This window comes from Humulus lupulus, chromosome 8, assembly GCF_963169125.1.
Source record: "Humulus lupulus chromosome 8, drHumLupu1.1, whole genome shotgun sequence".
Lineage (NCBI taxonomy): Eukaryota > Viridiplantae > Streptophyta > Magnoliopsida > Rosales > Cannabaceae > Humulus > Humulus lupulus.
Genome location: NC_084800.1, coordinates 35,839,914 through 35,862,117, shown reverse-complemented (window position 1 = coordinate 35,862,117; position 22,204 = coordinate 35,839,914). Strand labels below are relative to the sequence as shown.

Here is a 22,204-nt window from a genome sequence, read left to right as displayed (position 1 = left end):
CATATTTTCGATTATAAATTGGCCCTTTTGAATTCAACCACTGTACACACTCTTGGACCTCACTGTCTAACTCAGCATCTATATCCCCAATTGTCAAGCTCTTCTGAAGTGAATCCTCTGTAAGATTAATTTCAGCCACCACTTTCTCTACCAGGTCAACTCTGAAACAGTTGTCATTGACATTTGCAAACTTTAAGGCCTTAAACACGTTGAATACCACTTCTTCGCCCTGAACTCGCAGTGTCAACTCACCTTTCTAAACATCAATCAAAGCCTGCCCAGTAGCTAAAAATGGGCTGCCCAGAATGATTGGTACATCCATATCCTCCTCCATATCCAGAACGATAAAATCAGCAGGAAAAATAAACTTATCCACCTTCACAAGAACATCTTCAATAATTCCCCGTGGATGTTTTACCGATCGATCTGCTAATTGTAGAGTGACTGTTGTAGGACTAGCCTCCCCCAAACCAAGTCTTCTGAATACAGACAAAGGCATCAGATTTATACTCGCCCCCAAATCACACAAAGCATGCTTACATTCAAACTTCCCAATTGTACACGGTATAGTAAAGCTCCCCGGATCTCTCAACTTTTGGGGCAACTTTCTCTGCAATATCGCACTGCACTCTTCAGTGAGCGCCACCGTCTCATACTCCTCCATCTTTCTTTTCTTTGACAGAATCTCTTTCATAAATTTGACATAACTAGGCATCTGCTCTAATGCCTCAGCAAAGGGAATATTGATGTGCAGCTTTTTGAATACCTCTAAAAACTTAGAAAACTGTTTATCAAGTGTAGTTTTCCTAAGCCTCTGAGGGTATGGAACTTGAACTGGTTGACTATCAACAACGGGAGGACACTTGTTTGAACCCTGGTGGTCTTCAGTAACCCCATTCACTTTATTATCTGATTTCTCACCCAACTCTTCATTCCGAACCACTGACTTTTGTACACTGGGCTGCTCCACTTGCTTACCATTCCTCAACGAAATTGCTTGACAGTTCTCTTTAGGATTTACCACGGTATTACTAGGCAAATTCCCTTGCGGTCTGTTATTGAGCATGTTGGCTAACTGACCCACTTGTGTCTCAAGGTTTCGAATAGAGGATCTGGTCTCAGTCATGAATTGAGTCTGAGTATTAGTGAGGGTCAACAAGGCTGCTTGCAACTCATTAGGCTTTTCTGGTTGATCTTGCGGTCTAGGATGGTGTGACGATGAGGCTTGATTCATAGGTTGTTGTGGCATGTGCTGCTGGTATGGCCCTTGAAACTGTGACTGTTGGCCCTGATTATTTCTCCATGAGAAATTTGGGTGATTTCTCCACCCAGGATTATAAGTATTGGAGAATGGATTCTGATAAGGCCTCTGAAAATTACCAACTGCCTGTACCTGAGCCTGATTAACTGGCATATTACCATACATGTTGGCCGCTGTACACTGTTCATACAAATGAGGTCCTCCACATATTTCACACCCTGATTGCATCTGTATAGCCTGGGCTTGAGCTGAGATCTTGTTTTGTTGCAACTGCTTTATCAATGAAGCAACCTGAGCAGTTATAGCATCTAATTCATGTACCCCAGCTACTTTTCTCTGTGAAGTATCTCGTTCGGCAGGCCACTGATAATTGTTCATAGCCATCTCCTCTAACAATTCATATGCCTCGTCAGCCCCTTTACTCATGAAAGCACCACCTGCTGCTGCATCTATTATAGTGCGAGTAGTACCGCAAAGCCCATTATAAAAATTGTGGACTAACATCCACTTCTCTATACCGTGATGAGGGCATTTTCTGAGCAGGTCTTTGAATCTTTCCCATGCATCGTACAATGACTCTCCCTCATTCTGATAGAAGTTATTGATTTCTCCCCTCAACTTAGCAGCTTTTGCAGGAGGAAAGAACTTTGAGAGAAACTTCTGAGCTAGTTCCTCCCATGTATTGAGTTGGCCTGTAGAGAAATAAGCCAACTTTTTGCCCTGTCCCTTAGTGAAAAAGGGAACAATCTCAACCTTATTGCATCATCGCTCACCCCATTAAACTTAAACGTTGCACATAGCTCAAGGAAATTCACTATGTGCAAGTTAGGATCCTCATTGGGGAGACCACCAAACTGAACAGAAGTCTGGACCATTTGTATCATCGCCGGCTTAATCTCAAAGTTATTGGCAGTAATAGTAGGCGGCCTAATGCACGAGTGTACTCCTGTGACAGCGGGGAGCACATAATCTCTTAATGCTCGCACATTTTGGTCCTGAGCGATATGATTCTGACCATCATTGTTGTTAACCCCGTCTCTTTGGTTGGCAGCCATTGATACTTCCAACCTCTTTTTCCTTCTGTTTTGTCTGCAGGATCTTTCGATTTCAGGATTAACAGGAACAAGATTTGCAGATCCTTCATGTCGCATACAAAAGATTCACCTATGAAAACAGAATGCGACAACTTGGATTAGTTCAAATAATAAAAACAGCCAAATTAGAATAAAAATTAACTATTTTGATATTAATAGAATATCAATTCCCCGGCAACGGCGCCAAAAACTTGTTGCGAATTTTTTTACTACTGCGCAAGTATACGCAATCGAATAAACAAGTAATAATAGTGGAAATATATTATCGTTCCGTCAGGGAATTGATCTAATAATTACCAATAGCAAACTTTTATTTCTATTTGACTAACGAGATTTTAATGACAATTAACAATGAACAATAAACTAAGAAAGCACAATTTAATTAACGAAATTTAATATAAGCGAAATATTAGAGTATTCTAATTTCATCAACCTTCAATTCTATTCAATCAATAATACAACTAATATGTTTCTTTGATCTATGGTTATAGCAAGTTTACTAATGACAATTCTATTCTCTCTCAAGATATAAAATATTCAGTTTACCTGCGAATTTTCTACATGTCTGTGATAAATTCTACACATAAACCGCATTAAGAACAAAAACCTAATTGCTACACAAACCAATTTGATACTTTCGTTCTAAATTGAAATCTATGTCTATTGTCTAAAGCTATTCCAATTCTCACTTTTCAGATATTGAATTAAAACCAATAATCATGCAACATATGGCCAATTAATTACAAGCATTAAACATAAGAACAATAGATAACCATAAATTCAAAGATTCATAGAAATTGCATTAAAGACGAATAGAATATCCAGTGACTACATTAAAATACTCTAAATACGAATTTAGTTCATAATATTAAACTTCATCATCCAATCTAAAATTCAAAAGCATAAAAATAAACACAAACGAAATAAACGTGGATTCTTCTCTGTTTCTTTCCCTTTGCCGTCAGAATGCCTCCTCCCTCTTTTCCTTTCAGATCTTCTTTTTATTCTTTTTACAAAAATCCAAAAACCTACGAATTTCCATGAAAATTTCCAAAAATGCCCTCGTGCCGATATATCGCCCAAGACAGGCGATATATCGCCTGGCGAATTCTCTCGATGAAAACGCGAGTTTCTGATGTCGTTTCTGCAAAAACGAAATTTGGAATTCCTTCTTGTGCCGATATATCGCCCAAGACAGGCGATATATCGCCTGTACAGCAGTTCCACATATTGGCCAATATTCGGCTACTAAAACCAACATTTATCCAAATTCTCGAACAAATAAGAATTATAGCGACAAACTGCACAAGTTCACCAAAAAGATTAAATAGAAACTTTCTCTTGAGAAAAACAACCAAATCAATCTGAAAATGTTATTAATAAGCGTATATTTTATACGCTTATCAACCACCACCACCACCATACTCCTTGCTCTTAGGCTTTAAAACCCAATAGTTTATTTTCCGAACCACCATCTTTAAATGGTGGCGCCGCTGCCGTCGCCTAAGCCCCGCCGCCGGATTCAAAACCCACCAATTAATTTTTTTAAATTTGTTTAACGCCCAAAGTGTGACTACTACTAAACGGTAGTTGTAGTAAGATCGTGCGGTCGATCCACAAGGAGATAACCTAAAGTCAAAAGATTAGTAGAAAATAACACAAAAAGTTAGTAACAAGAAATAAATAAAATTGTAAATGAAAAGAGGTTTGAGATTTTGGTATTGTCTTTTTGATAAAGTGATAAAATGAGATAAGTGAAATAAAGGTAAGATGTAATCAAGAGTTTGAGAAAATGAAAGGTTTTAAGAATCATCCATATGCTTGTTTAGTTACTTGGTTACTTGATTTACAAAAATACACAAGTAAATAGTTCACATCCCAACATTTACTTGGAAAATCTAACATTAAAGTCCATATTCTTTTCTAACAAAAGTTCATTTGAGTTATAAAGTTCTTTACTTTAAAAGCACAATGTTAGTCTTATGAAAAATCTAAAAATGACAAAATACCCAAAGGCAATAATGCAATAGAAGATTAGACATAAAATTAGGTATCAATATTACTTTTACTAATTATAAGTACATAGAAAGAGCATGACTAATCCTATATACTATTAGCATAAGTAAATAAAGATAACAAAATAAAGATGGAGATGAAGATGAAGGAACATAAATAACTCAAAAAATTTACATTAAGAACATAGTAAATCAAAGTAGCAAAATAACATCACTAGCATATGGAACCATCCCTAACCTTCTTAGGAAGATTAGACCATTATGCTCATGATTCTCACAAAATTCTAAGAAGAAAATATGAGAAGAAAGTGAGTAGAAATTTTGCTATAGTTTCTTTACTCTAAAAATTACATACTAAGTGTGAAGAAGGAGTCCCTATTTATAGAGGGAGAAAATGACTAAAATGAAATTAAACAACAAAATGGGGTTTACAAAATAAATCTGAAATATTAATAATAAAATATGATTTTGAAAAATCAAATCTTATTATTAATATTAACCTAGCTATTTTGATGTATGGTCATTTTTTCCTTTTTTTCAAATACCACAAAAACATGAGCTTTAAAGCTCAAAATAACAATTTTGCAAAGCCCAATACCCACAAAATATGGGTTGAAGGTGGCTGGTGGCAGATATGGGTTTTGACCCATTCCCAGCCAATGAAAACGTGACACGTAGGCAGGCTGTTGGGCAGCTGGGCTCTTTGGGCCGAACTGGGCTTGGGCGCTGCCTTTGGGCCACTAGGAGCTTGGGAGAAGCTTGCTGGATTGGACATGGAACGATGAGGGGCGTGTGATGTTGCTGAGAAGAGAATTGGGCTGGTCACATAGGCTTGCTGAAAGGAAAGGAGCTGAAGGTGTTGGGCCTTCGAATTAGGCCAGCTGGGTCACGTTGGAGTGAAGCGTCTTCGGATGTGTTAGTCGTTGGAGCTGCTGCTTGGGTGCATGGCTAAAAGGAATTTAAGGTTGGCTTGGACAGGTGGCGCGCAGGGAGGCAACAGGCGACTGGCTTTGGAGTGCTGCAGGGACACGTGGCGTGCTATGAGAACGCCACTTGGCAGCTGGAGGTGGAGCAGAATGTAGGCGGGCCTGGGCTCTTTTGGGCCTGTTTCTGGGCCAACTCTCTTTAAAAATGCCACAATTTCAAGTTTTTTTTTTTTTTCAACTTTGATTCTTTCTTTTTCTTTGTTTCTAAATGCCAAAAATACCAATTAAATCCTACAAAATAAAACAAACTAAATTAAAAATAAATCTTTTCATTTATAAATTAAATCATATTAATTAAAACTTAATTTATTTTGACTATTAAAATCAATAAATCTGTATTTTTGGGCACTAATAAAAAATATAAAATAAAGCTTTTCAGGACTCGCAATGTCAGTCCTCAAAACATTCTTTTACGAGTCGCATTGTTTTAAGACTCACGTTAACCCCAGTTTTTAAGGCTCTCAAATAGAGGACTCGTGCCCCGCGAGTCCTAAAAACTTTTTTGTAGTAGTGTATTATAGTGATCTAACCATCTGTGAACAACAAGTTAAATAATACACAATAAGTTTCTTCCTTATAGCTCTGCATCACACAGACAAATTTTCCAGAACCTACTTCACTAAAACACAGAGTTCTCAACCTTCTATTATCATCGCAACACACAATTTTAATCTCAGATCCTACTTCACTATGGATGAATATTCAAGATATTCAAACCCATCTAACAAAAGTTTAATAATATTAAAAAAAGAAATAAGAGAATGTATGTACCTATTGCAATTAATAATCCTAACTAGCAAATTTACTTCACTTTGTAATGCACTTTGCTATTAATTAAATTCACAACCTACAAAATTAAATTTGTTGTCCGTGTTTTCGCCACACGACACGTGGCAATCACAACAACAAAAATTACAATTACCGGCAGAGGATCCCGCCGGTAATACAGGGTGAATCCGCCGATATTTTATATTACCGGCGGAGGTCCACCGGTAAAACCCCACCGGTGATAATCGGTCGGTATTAACACCATTACCGACCGACTGACACCATCCGCTGGTACTGTATTATTACCAGCGGATTAATAGAGGCGGGGCCCGCCGGTGATGTGCAACGCTGTCTCCCGTCGGAACCGTTTATTACCGGCGGATTCCGCCTCTAATAATCTGCCGGTATTAAATTACTAATATTAAAATAAAACAATTAATTTTATTTTATTTCTTAATAAATATACATATAATACTTATTTAAAAATAATAATATTTAACATATATTATAATTAATAACACAATTAATATTCAGCAAACAAAAATAACATTGTAATTAATCATAAAATTAACTTAATAAAATACAAATTGTCTCATTTTAATTACATATAAACTAATTATAAAATAAACATAATAAAATTTCAGTCTTAATATAATTAAAAAACATAATCTAATTATTATTGTTTTGATCAGGCCAACTTGGTGTAAAATATTCATTAAGATCATTATCTTGATCACTAGTATTAGGGCGCGGCAACGGTGGTGAAGCAAACTGTGGTGCTTGTGTAGAGTGATGCTGCGAAGATGACCTAAATTGTCGAGCATGTGGTCGCGGCGAGGGAGACTGATACAAAAAACTCTCAAACTGACCATACCTCTGCTGCTGTGATGAACTCCCAAATTGACCATACATCTGCTGTGGATGCTGCTGCCTAGGATGTGACGTGTGAGATCCTGTAGGGAGGTCGGGGTAATAAAAAGGAGGGGACTGGGAGGAGCGTCCATACGTGTTTGGATAATTCTGTTGAGGTGGATACACATGTTGTTGTTGTTGTGGCATCGACCAAGGAGGTGGACTTTGAGAAGATATACCACCTTCAGGTTGTGATGGTAAATATCTTTGGAGAAGGCTTTCAAACCGCGACTCAGCTTCTGTACTGGTATGCTGAGGATTACCAGATGGACCTTGTTGAGATTTCAACATCCGGATCTCTTCACGCATTGACTTAATTATTGCCGCCATAGTAGCAATGTCTTCCTGAGGTTGGGCCTGTGACTGACTTTGACTTGTGGAGCTGGAAGCTGATTTTTTCCCTTTGCCTTTGCTGTAACCTACTCCTCTTTGAAAGTCAGACCTCTCCCTAAGTACTTTACTCATAATCTCGTACTGATCGATCGACGAGGATTCAGCAGCAGATCCAGTTTCAGATCCCTCCGTCGGTCCTTGAGACTAGCTTTGAAGTCGTGCCCTCTCAAGCTCTTCCGTCATTTTTTCCTGTTCATAAAAAGTGTTAGAAACATATCAGTAACATAGTTTAATGAAAATAATAACACAAAAGTTTAAACTTACAAAAGTTTCTCGAGATGTGTCGTTGACAAAAAATTTTGTCGATTTTCTCAAATGGCTATCTTTCCAAGTATCAATAACATGTTCATCAGGGTTCGCCTATACAAATTTAGAGATAGGAAGTTAGAATGTAAAATTTTGTTAAATTAAATTAATATTTTTACTTACAAATTGGTGACGCTTAGCCGCCATCGATTTTGTGCCTTGCGTCGATGTATACTTCATTTCTTTTCTGTTTTTCTTGTTTTGGTTGGATCGCGCGATAAATTTTGGGCTAAAAAACAACTGAACAATATCTTTCCAACTCTCCTTGGAGCAATGGTCAGGTGGGGCAACTAAAACACTCTGCAAATCTTCCGGATTAGAGTAATATTTTTTGAAGTGAGTATGTCTGATGTTCTTTCTCTCAGAATATCTTTTGCGCATCTCTGTGTAGATAGTTTTCATAACTCTCTCGGGTTCTGGATGATCATCAACATTATAAAAATACTACATTAAAAATAACATGTTAGTTTAGTTTGTAAATGATTTCTACATTAAAAATTATACCACAAGTCTTGTTCTAAATTTGTACCTTCATCCTTTGTACGACTTGTTCCTTAAATTGTTGAGGTATATCAGTGAAATCCAAGTAATGTCCTGGCAACAACAAAGTGACTTGGAGGCCTATCTCGCGGACAAAAGCTTGGTCCTCCAAGCCAACCACTTTGTCCGTCCTAGGATCAAGCTGAAGATTTAGTGGCTTCCCGGCATTTCGCCATCGAATTTCAAGTGGCTTCGAATTAGCCAGGCCACGACCCTTTCTTCTCGGCACTTCAGCTATCCACATTTTCAAGAATAACCAAAATTTGAAATATTAATATTATATTTAAACATTCGTTGAGCTTGACTTTCAAGCTATGAGAAAAATTTGAAAATTATTATTAACTTGACTCGCAGGAAGATGGTACTCTACTAGGATCTGGCGGGTCTAGACCTCCACCATCTCCGCCGTGAGAGGTGGCTATATCTGCTGACATTGTACTTAGGAAAAAAAATGATTAGTTAGTATTAAATTGTTAGTTAGTATCAAATATCACCAATGGAAATGAACATCATGATTACAAGTCTCATATATTATATTTTAAACAATTGTCATTATTACAAAAATATAAAAACTAAGAAGAATAATCACTATCACTTTCATCATTAATTAAATTAACATCAATCGGAGACACATGATTAACATCATCTTCACAAATATCAACTAGCAATTCATCTTCTTCATCGACTTCTTCTTTGCCTAAGTCGTCATTTATGAAATTTTCATCTAATTGATCAGCAGGTGAATTTTGTATATTGCCAATATATGTTGCAGGTTCATGAGATTCCATAACCAACTGACCGAGATCCACGGTCAACAAAAAATTTGATGAGTTTATGTCATGTACGACATCAACATCTGCATCAGCTTCATCGTCCTTGATGTCCCAAATTTGACGGTGATTGACATCCTCAACAATTTTCCAGTGTCGGCCTCTAAGTAGATCATCGAGATAGAATACTTGCTTAGCTTGACTAGCAAGTATATAAGGCTCATCTTTGTACCATTCGCTACTGACGTTTATACTGGTGATATTATTTTCAGTGATTGTTTTCTTCTTGCTTGGATCAGTGTTAAACCATTTACACCTAAACAATGCAACTGAATATGCACCAGTGAAAGATAAGACCAGTACATCTTGAAGCGTGCCATAATAGTTAAAACCTTCAGTTCCCGCTACAGACACTCCACTATTTTGTGTGGTGCGCTTTTGATCTCGGTCATAAGCGATAAATCGAACACCGTTAACTATACAACCTTCGTAGTATGTTGCCAAGTGATCTGACCCAGATGCTAAAGCTAGCAACTCATCACCATTCTCTAAAGATCCTTGTTTGTGCAAGTCATATATCTAAATAAATTAATAAACTTATATTAGAATGATAAAAATATCATTACAATAATAAAGGTTTAAAATAATCTCAATTTTACCTTCTTATGAAACCACTGGCGAAAATTTTTCTTCTGTAAATGATTATGATCACCATCTGGGAATTTCAGTTTGATCTCTACTAGGTGTTCGCTGTAAATTTGAATGCTTTGACTACATTAGATAAAATAATTTGGAATAAACATAAATTTCACTTTAAAGGGAAAAAACTTACTCTAAGTAACCCTGAATTTCGGGTGAATTGTTAATGATGAACCATTCAGCCATTTCACGAGTCGCAAGATCTAGAGGCTTGAGAGTTCCCTTTGTTAGGGGACGACATTGAGATTGAAACACAGTAAGGTGTCGTGGGACATACACCTCATCTTTATTGCGATCAAGACTGTTATACCCAAAAATTGGAGAATGCATCCTAGGAGGCTAAGGAGAATGCATCTAGGAGAGTGCCTCCTAGGAGGGCTAAGAGGGTGGTCCTAGGAGACCCCAAGGAGGGTGTGGTCCTAGGAGACCCCAAGGGTGTGTAGGAGGTAAGCCTCCCAAGGTTTTCTAAGTGTTGGCTCGAACGTGCCCAAGGTAAATAGCTAAGGAGGAGGAGTCTCATGCAAGAGAATGGAGACTTAGACTTTCATAAGGAAAGTCTATACAATGTTCGATCGGACATGTTTGGGAGATGCTAAAGGAGGTTGCCTCAATGTTGTCCAAGGTGGGGTTCCCTCAATGTTGTCCAAGGTGAGGTTCCCTCAATGTTGTCCAAGGTGAGGTTGCCTCAATGTTGTCCAAGGTGAGGTTGCCTCAATGTTGTCCAAGGTGAGGTTGCCTCAATGTCGTTCAAGGTGAGGTGCCAAGGAAGTTGCCTCGGACCACCTTGGTCCGAGGAGAAGCCAAGGAGATTGGTTCAAGGAGGAACATGGCATGCTAGAGGAGAGTACATGTTCGAGGAGAACCATGCACGTTCAACCCACCCAAAGCATGTCCTACCACCATGCATATCCTACCACCATGCATGTTTAACCAGCACTTGCATGGGTAGTGAGTAGGAGGTGGACCAACTAGCTAGAGGAGACTAAGTCAGACACAACTTCAACAACATGCGCGGGAATCTCTCATTCTTCCCACAAATGGGGAATTTGTTACATTTTGAATTTTGAATGTTTATTTGTAATATAAATGTAATAAATATAATAAAATATCCCTATTATAAGGGGATATCAGTTGAGGATCCCATCTCTATAAATAGAGAGCTGATGGGATGAGAAGGGGGCTTCTTCTGCTTCTTCTTTCTAGAGAGAGAAAATTGGGACTGTCTATTCTAGAGAGAGAAAGTGCTGAAATTAGAGAGAATTCTTGTATTTTCACAATCTGTACTGAAGAAACTCAGTTGGCACAGTCCATCTGATCTTGAGTATAGATTTATAAATCACAACTCTAAGTGGATTAGGCTATTACCGACAATCGGGGCTGAACCACTATAAAAATCCTGTGTTATTTACTTTTCTTGTTTATACCGTCTGTTGTCGTTTACATTCTCTTGAAGGTTCATCGTATTTGACGTTCTCACGTCGTTGGCTAAAAACGCAGTCAACATTTTGGTGCTTTCATTGAGAGCCTGAAGAGAAGAACAGACGGTCCCTGAAGAAAGATGGCGCCTAAGAACACCACTGCTGCTTCCAAGAGGACAAACTCCTCTAAAGAACCTGCTAGATCTGAAGGTCCTTGCCCACAAGACCTTGAGAATGAGCCTAGAGTCGTGCTCGAGGAAGTGACTCCAGAAGTTGAAGAGCTCCAGGAGACCATGGGGGCCTTCCAAGAGGAGATGGCACAACTCCACGCCAGGCAGGAGGAGTTTGCTAAAGAGATGGCCAGGCAAAGAGCTGCGTTAGAGCAGCAAAGGCGTGATATGGAGGCCAGGAGTGAGGAGCTCAAACAACAACAGGAGGAGGTCAATCGGAAACATCGTGAAGCAACGCTTGCTTTGGAAGCAGCTACCCAGTTGGCCCAAGCCAATGCTCAAGCTACAGTACGAGGAGGACCCCCTCCAGGAGCAAGGACCACTGAAGCTGGTGGTAGGAGTAATGATAGACCAAGGAGGGGTGATAATAACCCACCTGGTGAGGGAGATGGAGTTCGATCGCACACTACCTCAACCCAAGGGGAGCACTCTAGAACCCCCTCCAGAAGTCACCGATCGGGCAGTAAAAAGACTCCACCTGGGCAGGAGCAAAATAAATCTCCTAGAGAGAAGAGGACCTCTCAGTTCAAAGATGGGCATGGTGGGGATGAGGCTGATAGTCATCCAACCAGCCAATCCAAGGAAAAGGAGGGCCACAACCCACAAGGAGGAGAACACTGCCCAGAGCGTGCCAAGAAGCCTCCATTGCACCCCGACCAGCGGCGTAGCAGGAGAGATGAAGTCCCACGTAGTAAGCCCACTGGGAAATCGAAGAGTACGGTGTTTGATCGGGTAGGAGAGCATGCTTCTCAGAAGGATCTGAGGGACGTTATCACCAACAAGAGGAGGACCGTCCCGGTCGAAGGGCAAAATCTGGACCGTCCTACCAGTCAATTAGAAATACTTGACGGTGGCGTGCCAGATGGTAATGCCCGACCAGGCGGTCAAAACCTTGGAACCTCATCAGTTGCACCAGCTATCCAAGCCCAGCTTGACATGCTAGCAGCTGCAGTGCAAGGTTTGTCGAAGCGACCTTCCGAGATAGATCCGATAGACTACCGGAGTGGCAGCCCGTTCTCTGCTCGAATAAGAGCAGCCCAACCACCAGCAAAGTACAAAGCACCGATACTGCCAATTTATACCGAAAAGGCGGACCCAATAAGACATGTTGGGAAGTTTGAGGACCAGATGGAACTACTCGGGGTGAGTGATGACTATCGGTGTAGAGTCTTCCCCACCACCTTGACGGACACTGCCCAAGAGTGGTATTGGAGGTTTAAACCAAACTCCATTACCTCTTGGGAGTCATTCAGGAAGGAGTTTTGTAGACAATTTAGCACTGCCCGGACTCCACCAGTTTATGCCAATGACTTGGCAGATATCAAACAAAGAAAAGATGAGTCTCTAAAGAGCTATATACAGAGGTTCATGAGAGAAGCCAATAGAGCAACTGCTGTAGGAGACGAAGGGAAGATGGTTGCCATATCTGCTGGGATAATTTATCGAAGTCCTCTATGGGATAGCATCCATCGCCATCCAATCTCAACACTTCAACAATTTCTTGACCGGGCGGAAAAATATATGAATTTGGATGATGCGATAGAGAAAGGGGAGAATGGCATAAACAACCCAAGCAGACCAACTGACTCTCCTAGTGATGGTGGAAAGAAACGTAGAAGTAATGGGTCTGACCACCATGAAGAAAAGAAGGCAAAGATGGATTCAAGTGAGAAGCCAACCAAGTATGAGCCTCAATTCACCAACTACACCACTCTCTCAACCAGTAGAGCAGAGATATATCTTGCTAGTCAAGAGGAGGTTCCTTACAAGAAGCCTCCACCCATCAGGAGAGAGATGAGGAAGAGAGACATGAACAAGTATTGTCGCTTCCATGAAGATTATGGTCACGACACAAATGAATGCAACCACCTCAAGGACGAGATAGAATTTCTTCTCCGGTCGGGCAAGTTGAAGAAGTACCGAGCAGAGACACCCCAAGGAGAAGGAGGTAGAAGCAACTCCGGATTCAAGCGACAACAATCTCCACCCTTGCATCCTAGACCTGTGGACTTCACCGTAGACACTATATGTGGAGGTCCACCCTTAGTTGAGGAGAGCAACAAAGCAAGATGAGGAGTATGCTGAGGAGGAGTGCTAGGAGCAGGAATCACTGGAGTGGCGTGAACATAGAGCGTCGAAGGAGATATTATTTTTAAATACCGCTTTCAGAGTGGTAGCTTGGTTTCGAGTTTTTTAGACTTGTTATTTAAGTTTGGTGTATGAACTGGTTATTTGCTAACCAGTCATTTTATTTTGAACAATTTTCGTTGTTTAAGACTCGTTGTTAGACATGTTTTGTCATTTTTAATTTACGAGTAATAAAAGAGACTACGCGCAGCGTGGTCGATTCTTGCTACAAATATGCATGTGTGTTAGTTATCCGAGCAGTGTTCAACTGGTCGATGTGTTCAAGCAGTGTTCAACTGCTTGAGTATTTTCCATATATTCTATGTGTTTCACGAGTAGTTAACTGCTCGAACAGATTCAGTCATGTAGCAAGTGACTAAGGGTCTTTCAACCTCCAACCACCTGGGGGGCACATGGGGTATGCTGGTATATAAATTAACACAGGCAATAAGAGCACGAGGTAATATATCTGTTTTTAGGCTGACTTGTAAATTTTCGAAGTCCAAAGAGGCCATTAAGCTAACTTGCTTGGCAAAGCTTAAGTAACTTGGAATTTTTAAAATTTCAAGTTAGGAGCAGATATTCGTGTGACCATAAACATCATGCTCATAAAATGTTAGAGCAACAAGAGTGTGAGAAAGTATACTTAGCATGGACTTATGAAATGTCTAAAATTTCTAAGTTAGAAAACTAGGTACTCATGCGAAAATGTAAGGCATACACCAGAGTGACTTTACTCTTCACAAGAAACTTATAACTTTTTAAGTCTAGAGGAGACTTAGAATGTTTTAAGCTAATAGAGAGAAGTAAAGTATAAGTGCCAACAGCTACAAGTTTAGCTCACCAGGTGCAAAGTTTTCTTGCTCAGGAGAGCAGATACAACTTCCCTGGTCGGCTAAGCATGTATCATCGATCAATATTCCCTGGAGTGAATCAAACAAATGCATGCAAAATAGATGCTACATGGTGAAAATTTGTCCTTGGGAGGAGAAGTCAAGTTTTCACTAAGATTGATTGAGAGAAATCAATCTCTCAAAATAAATTTGGGAGGGTCGAACAAGGTGCTTTGATGGTTTTTCCTAAAAGTACCTAAGAGTGCCCAAGCAAATGCATAAAAATGTGGTGTCCAAGCATACCTTGAGGTGGCCGATCGGATGCATGTTGATCCAAGGAGCATCTCGCCTACGTCCAAGGATCTAGGCCCAGAAATATTGGTGCCTAAGGTACTGCATCTGAGGAGGAGAAACACGCTTGAGTGGTTGGAAGCTACATTATATCCGATCGGAGTGGGGGGCATTCGTCTGAGGAGATGTGTTTAGTTCCAAGGAGAAGCGTCCAAATGGTGATGCTGCCTATGTCCGATCGGAGAAGGAATGCTTGGAAGGCTGGCTACTGTTCCATGCATTGCATTGCATTGCATTCATGTTAACACGGCTTATGCCTGTTTGTCCATGCTCACGATCAATACAGGTGCTTAAAGTGTTTGAAAAATTGGGTGTCCAAGCATACTTTGAGATGGCCGATCGGATGCATGTTGATCCAAGGAGCATCTCACCTACGTCCAAGGATCTAGGCTAGAAATATTGGTGCCTAAGGTGCTACATCCGACCAAGAGGAAACAAGAAGTATCCAGTCGGACCTAGGTCTTTGGCACCATAAGAAAAGAAGTGTCCGATCGGACAAGAAGTGTGCCTAAGGTGCTACATTCGACCAAGAGGAGACAAGGTACCCGATCGGACCTTGATGGAGGAGCCAAATGTTTGGCTCGGGCCATGTCCGAGGAGAAGCCAAGTCATTGGCTTGGACCTTGGTTCAAGGAAAGGTCATGAAAGCTTCGATCGGATTATGTTCGAGGAGAAGGCCATGCATGTGTGCCAAGGGTCCGATCGGACCTTAGCTTGGTGAGCTTCCAAAAAGATTGGCTCGGACCAAGTCCAAGGAGAGGTCCCATGCATGCCCAAAAGATAAACTCAAGAGTGCATGCCTGCCTGCCTTGTGTCTAAGAGTATATGCATCCGATCGGACATGATTGGAGGAGCCAAGAGGTGTCCGATCGGACCTTAGTTTGAACTTCCAAAAATATGTAGCTGGGACATGTCTGAAGAGAGCCAAAGTGATTGCCTTGGACCCATACCCGAGGAGAGTGCCTGCATTCGATCGGATCACATCCAAGGAGACCATGTTTTGCATGGTGCAGGCCGAGCATATCCAAGGAGCCTAATGCATGTGTCCGATCGGACAATGTCATGAAAGCTCAGTCCGAGGAGACCGTGCATCCGTTCCAAGATGGTTGGCTCGGACCAAGTCCAAGGAGAAGTCCCATGCATACCCAAAAGATGAACTTAGTTTTTGGCCAAGGGTATGCAATGTCCGATCGGACATGATCTGGGATGCCAAGAAGAGTGTTCTTCCGATCGGGCATGGTTGAAGATACCAAGAGATTGGACTTAGATTTTGGCCAAGGAGAGGCCACACAAGCTTCGATCGGACCGTGTCCGAAGAGAAGCCAAGTCATTGGCTTAGATTTTAGATCGAGGAAAGGCCATGGAAGCTCCGATCGGACCATATCATGAAAGCTCCGATCGGACATAGTTGGAGGAGCCTAGTGCGTTTGGCTCGGACATGTCCGAGGTGAACTTCCAAGATGTGTGGCTCGGACCACCTTGGTCCGAGGAGATTGCAAAAATATGCCTGATCGGACCCTAGTGCAACCAAATCGAGGATATTCAACGACCTATCTCTATACCATGATGATTTTGCAACATATTCAAAGGGAGCTTATGTTTTCATTACGTCAAGAAAATAGAGTTTGAAGAAATCACAAGGCAAGTTCAAGACAAGTTTTGTCATGGGAGTTTATGTGAAAGTTATCATCCGGATAGGAGCTTTTGGATGACCTCAAGAGCATTTTGCTAGAAGAAAAGTTTATCATACGAGGGGAATCGTATAATAAACTTGGGGGGCAAATGTTATACCCAAAAATTGGAGAATGCATCCTAGGAGGCTAAGGAGAATGCATCTAGGAGAGTGCCTCCTAGGAGGGCTAAGAGGGTGGTCCTAGGAGACCCCAAGGAGGGTGTGGTCCTAGGAGACCCCAAGGGTGTGTAGGAGGTAAGCCTCCCAAGGTTTTCTAAGTGTTGGCTCGAACGTGCCCAAGGTAAATAGCTAAGGAGGAGGAGTCTCATGCAAGAGAATGGAGACTTAGACTTTCATAAGGAAAGTCTATACAATGTTCGATCGGACATGTTTGGGAGATGCTAAAGGAGGTTGCCTCAATGTTGTCCAAGGTGGGGTTCCCTCAATGTTGTCCAAGGTGAGGTTCCCTCAATGTTGTCCAAGGTGAGGTTGCCTCAATGTTGTCCAAGGTGAGGTTGCCTCAATGTTGTCCAAGGTGAGGTTGCCTCAATGTCGTTCAAGGTGAGGTGCCAAGGAAGTTGCCTCGGACCACCTTGGTCCGAGGAGAAGCCAAGGAGATTGGTTCAAGGAGGAACATGGCATGCTAGAGGAGAGTACATGTTCGAGGAGAACCATGCACGTTCAACCCACCCAAAGCATGTCCTACCACCATGCATATCCTACCACCATGCATGTTTAACCAGCACTTGCATGGGTAGTGAGTAGGAGGTGGACCAACTAGCTAGAGGAGACTAAGTCAGACACAACTTCAACAACATGCGCGGGAATCTCTCATTCTTCCCACAAATGGGGAATTTGTTACATTTTGAATTTTGAATGTTTATTTGTAATATAAATGTAATAAATATAATAAAATATCCCTATTATAAGGGGATATCAGTTGAGGATCCCATCTCTATAAATAGAGAGCTGATGGGATGAGAAGGGGGCTTCTTCTGCTTCTTCTTTCTAGAGAGAGAAAATTGGGACTGTCTATTCTAGAGAGAGAAAGTGCTGAAATTAGAGAGAATTCTTGTATTTTCACAATCTGTACTGAAGAAACTCAGTTGGCACAGTCCATCTGATCTTGAGTATAGATTTATAAATCACAACTCTAAGTGGATTAGGCTATTACCGACAATCGGGGCTGAACCACTATAAAAATCCTGTGTTATTTACTTTTCTTGTTTATACCGTCTGTTGTCGTTTACATTCTCTTGAAGGTTCATCGTATTTGACGTTCTCACGTCGTTGGCTAAAAACGCAGTCAACAAAGACGATTAAATTTAGTTTCAACCCCTTTGAAATACATCGAACAAAATGTCATAGCCTCATCAGCGACATAGCCTTCAGCTATTGACCCTTCAGGACGAGCTTTATTTCCCACGTAGTTCTTCAATTTTTTCATGTACCTTTCAAAAGGATACATCCATCTCATAAATACCGGTCCACCCAAAATTGCTCTTCAGGCAAATGTAAGACCAAGTGAATCATTATATCAAAAAAAGCCGGAGGAAAGATCAACTCCATCTTGCACAATATCTGAACAAGGTCTTTTTGTGCTTCCTCCATATCTGTAACATTTATAGTCCTCGAACATAGTTGCCTGAAAAAACTACATAGTTCAGAAATGGTGGTCGATATATCTTTTGGGAGAAACTTGCGAACACCCACAGACAATAATCGTTGCATTATAACATGACAATCGTGGGATTTCAACCCAATGATATTTGTTTCATTCTCGATTACTTTTTTCTTCAAATTTGAACAAAAGCCATCTGGAAATTTCACTTCTTTAATAAATTGACAAAATTGTTGTCTCTGAGCAGGAGTTAACACGTAAGAAGCATGCGGCTTCATCAACTTTCCACTCTCATCTTCATAAATCCACAATGATTCCCTTACTCCCATCTTCTTCAAATCATATCTTGCATTAGTGGTGTCCTTAGACTTATCATTGTCCAAGATTGTGCTGAGGAGACTATCACACACATTTTTTTCGACATGCATGACATCAATGTTATGTTTTAAAATGTTTGTACTCCAATAATCAAGCTCGTAGAAGATGCTTTTTTTCCTCCAATTTCTATCTTCCACAACTCTTCTACGTTTCACACCTCCAAACTGCAAGTGTTTTCCAGGAACTTGGGGTGGAAGGTTGTTCACTTGTTCTACTATTTCCTCACAAGTAAATCGTTTCGGAGGACGTCTTCTCTCAATTTGTCCATCGAACTCAGTGCTCCTTCTCATTCGATGTGTACTGGGCAAGAATCTTCTGTGACCAACATACGATGTCTTACCGATCACTCGAATGGAAGATGTGTCTTCATTACATGTAGGACAAGCTTTGTATCCCTGACCACTCCATCCAGACAAACTACTTCGAGCTGGAAAATCATTGACTGTCCATAAAAGGGCTGCGCGTAGCTTGAACATAGTGTTGGTCGTACTATCTCTCGTAACAGCTCCGTTAGCCCACAACTCCTTCAACTCATCCACCAATGGTCTTAGAAATACATCTATGTCCTTACCCGGTGATTTTGGACCAGGAATAAGGATGGTCAGCATCAAATTGTTGTCTTTCATACATAACCAAGGTGGAAGATTATAGTTCGCCAACACCACAGGCCACATGCTGTATGCCAGGTTCATGTTGCCAAATGGATTAAATCCATCAGCAGCTAAGCCTAAACGGACATTCCTAGGATCACTTGCAAAACCAGGATGATTGACGTCAAAGTTCTTCCACGTCGTCCCATCCACCGGGTGTCGCATCACTCCATCATCTTTCGATTTCCCAGTGTGGTGCCATAGCATGTCCTTCACTATAAGCCTTGAGCTGTATAGTCTTTTCAACCGGGGTGTCAATGGAAAGTAACGCATCACCTTATGCGGCACCTTTTTTCCTTTAGTTTTTTCAAAAGTAACCCATCGACTAGTTCCGCAAACTGGACATTCCTCTTTGTTTGCATGCTCTTTGTAAAATAAACAACAATCATATTGGCACACATGAATCGACTCGTATCCCAACCCTAATTTCTTCAATCTCTTTTTAGCCTCGTAGTACGTTGATGGAATTTTATTTTCCTTCGGAAAGGAAATCTTTAACAACTTCAATAATTCATCGAATATGTTGTTAGGAATCTTCCCTCTAACTTTCAAATGTAATAGCTTAGCTAAGAAGTTAAGGGAAGAAATCCAATCACATCCAGGATACAACTCAGCTTCAATCTCCTCAAATAACTCGTCGTAAAATTGACTTGCGCCACTATTGTCTACTTGCTCAGTTGTCGGTAAGAGGAAGTCCTCCACTATGGGAATCATCTCGTCAACTTCATCATCATCAACTACTTCATCAACAACATCTAGTTCCGCTTCCCCATGATAAATCCACCTCTCATAACCTTGATAAAACCCCCTATCGAATACATGTGCTTCGACAACAGGTAAAATTTCAAGCCTATTATTTATGCATCTAACACACGGACACCTAATTCTTCCATCAGAATTCTTATATTCCGAGGCCATCCTCAAAAAAGATTGTAGACCATTCCAATATTCTTGACAAGCACGATTTCTCAAAATTGTCCAAGTCTTGTCAATCGCCATCTAGAGTGTTACAAGAGTTTGTGAGTTTTAGTAATGTGAATAGGAATGGATAACAAAAAAATTTGTTATCATTTTTTAAATCTTATGCAATATTGTAATATTTTATGTTATTTTATGATGTTTTATTAGATAATGTTATTCAAATTTATAAAAAAAAATCATTTCATTATTTTATTGTTAATACTTTAAACTTATCATTTATCATTTCTGTGCCGATATTCCTGTAATTGATGGTTGTAGTAAACAACCATCAATCACAAGCATAGCGGGACAGAAAAAATAAATTATTATAAGATATGTAGTAATTTTTAATTAATCATTATTAATTATATAACATTAACTATTAAATTAAATAATTAACAATATTAACTATTTAATTAATCATTATTATTTTTTTGAGATTTGTATTACATTAAATTAAAGTATTTAAATAGATAATGTTATTTAATAAAAAATAAATTATTATAAGATATGTAGTAATTTTTAATTAATCATTATTAATTGTAAAAAATTTTATTAAATAAAATTTTCAATTTCTATATTAAAATAATTTAAAAATAGTTAATATTATTAATTATATAACATTAACTATTAAATTAAATAATTAACAATATTAACTATTTAATTAATCATTATTATTTTTTTGAGATTTGTATTAAATTAAATTAAAGTATTCAATTATATAATGTCATTTAATAAAAAATAAATTATTATAAGATATGTAGTAATTTTTAATTAATCATTATTAATTGTAAAAAAATTTATTAAATAAAATTTTCAATTTCTATATTAAAATAATTTAAAAATAGTTAATATTATTAATTATATAACATTAACTATTAAATTAAATAATTAACAATATTAACTATTTAATTAATCATTATTATTTTTTTGAGATTTGTATTAAATTAAATTAAAGTATTCAATTATATAATGTCATTTAATAAAAAATAAATTATTATAAGATATGTAGTAATTTTTAATTAATCATTATTAATTGTAAAAAAATTTATTAAATAAAATTTTCAATTTCTATATTAAAATAATTTAAAAATAGTTAATATTATTAATTATATAACATTAACTATTAAATTAAATAATTAACAATATTAACTATTTAATTAATCATTATTTTTTTTTTGAGATTTGTATTAAATTAAATTAAAGTAAATAGATAATGTTATTTAATAAAAAATAAATTATTATAAGATATGTAGTAATTTTTAATTAATCATTATTAATTGTAAAAAAATTTATTAAATAAAATTTTCAATTTCTATATTAAAATAATTTAAAAATAGTTAATATTATTAATTATATAACATTAACTATTAAATTAAATAATTAACAATATTAACTATTTAATTAATCATTATTATTTTTTTGAGATTTGTATTAAATTAAATTAAAGTATTTAAATAGATAATGTTATTTAATAAAAAATAAATTATTATAAGATATGTAGTAATTTTTAATTAATCATTATTAATTGTAAAAATTTTTATTAAATAAAATTTTCAATTTCTATATTAAAATAATTTAAACTATTTAACACAGTAAAGCAAAGAGAACTATCATTCTTACAATTGAAAAACTAATGTTGTTACAACCCACAACTAATCATTTATTCTCACAGTGAGCATGAAAGCATACTAAACTAAAACCAATACCGAAAATGTACAAATGAATCAATAACGAAAATGTAACAACCATCATATACATGTATAATTGAACAAGCATAAGAGTAACCTATTTTACTCTTATGTTATAGATATAGCATTGCCTATTTCATGATAGATATCTAACCACCAAGAGACATGACTAGTAAAATAATATATAGAACACAATAATCAATTATTAAATAGAACAGCACATACTTGTTTGTCTTCTTCCACCAAAATGGCAATAGAAATACTACCCAACACTGTAAACGAAAGTCTGAAATGAAAATACATACACACAATCAATTTCATACAATCAATTTCAGACATATATTTATACCCAAGTTGAATAATTTAAAATATACAACATACCGAGAAAACAGCCAAGTTTTATCGAAGTGAAACTCAACCCAAGTTGTCACAAGCCACCTGAAACAAAGTATATATATATAAACAACATCTTATTGGAAAAATTAAAAATGAAAAATAAGTATGAAAATGGCGAAAGAGAGAAAGAGAG

The 22,204-nt window shown here is 38.3% G+C and overlaps 1 long non-coding RNA gene and 1 other non-coding gene across 2 annotated transcripts; one reads left to right on the top strand and one right to left on the bottom strand.

The window, feature by feature from the left end:
- The first annotated feature begins 1,775 nt into the window (after positions 1–1,775).
- LOC133799075 (small nucleolar RNA R71) lies at positions 1,776–1,882 on the top strand. The gene has a single exon (XR_009876280.1). It is a non-coding gene; the product is annotated as a small nucleolar RNA R71 (small nucleolar RNA).
- A 5,341-nt stretch (positions 1,883–7,223) lies between these two features.
- On the bottom strand, positions 7,224–22,115 carry LOC133793685 (uncharacterized). Its single transcript, XR_009874921.1, has 3 exons — positions 22,057–22,115; positions 21,901–21,961; positions 7,224–7,348 (listed from the first exon to the last, which is right to left on the bottom strand). It is a non-coding gene; the product is annotated as an uncharacterized LOC133793685 (long non-coding RNA).
- Between the last annotated feature and the right edge of the window lie 89 nt (positions 22,116–22,204).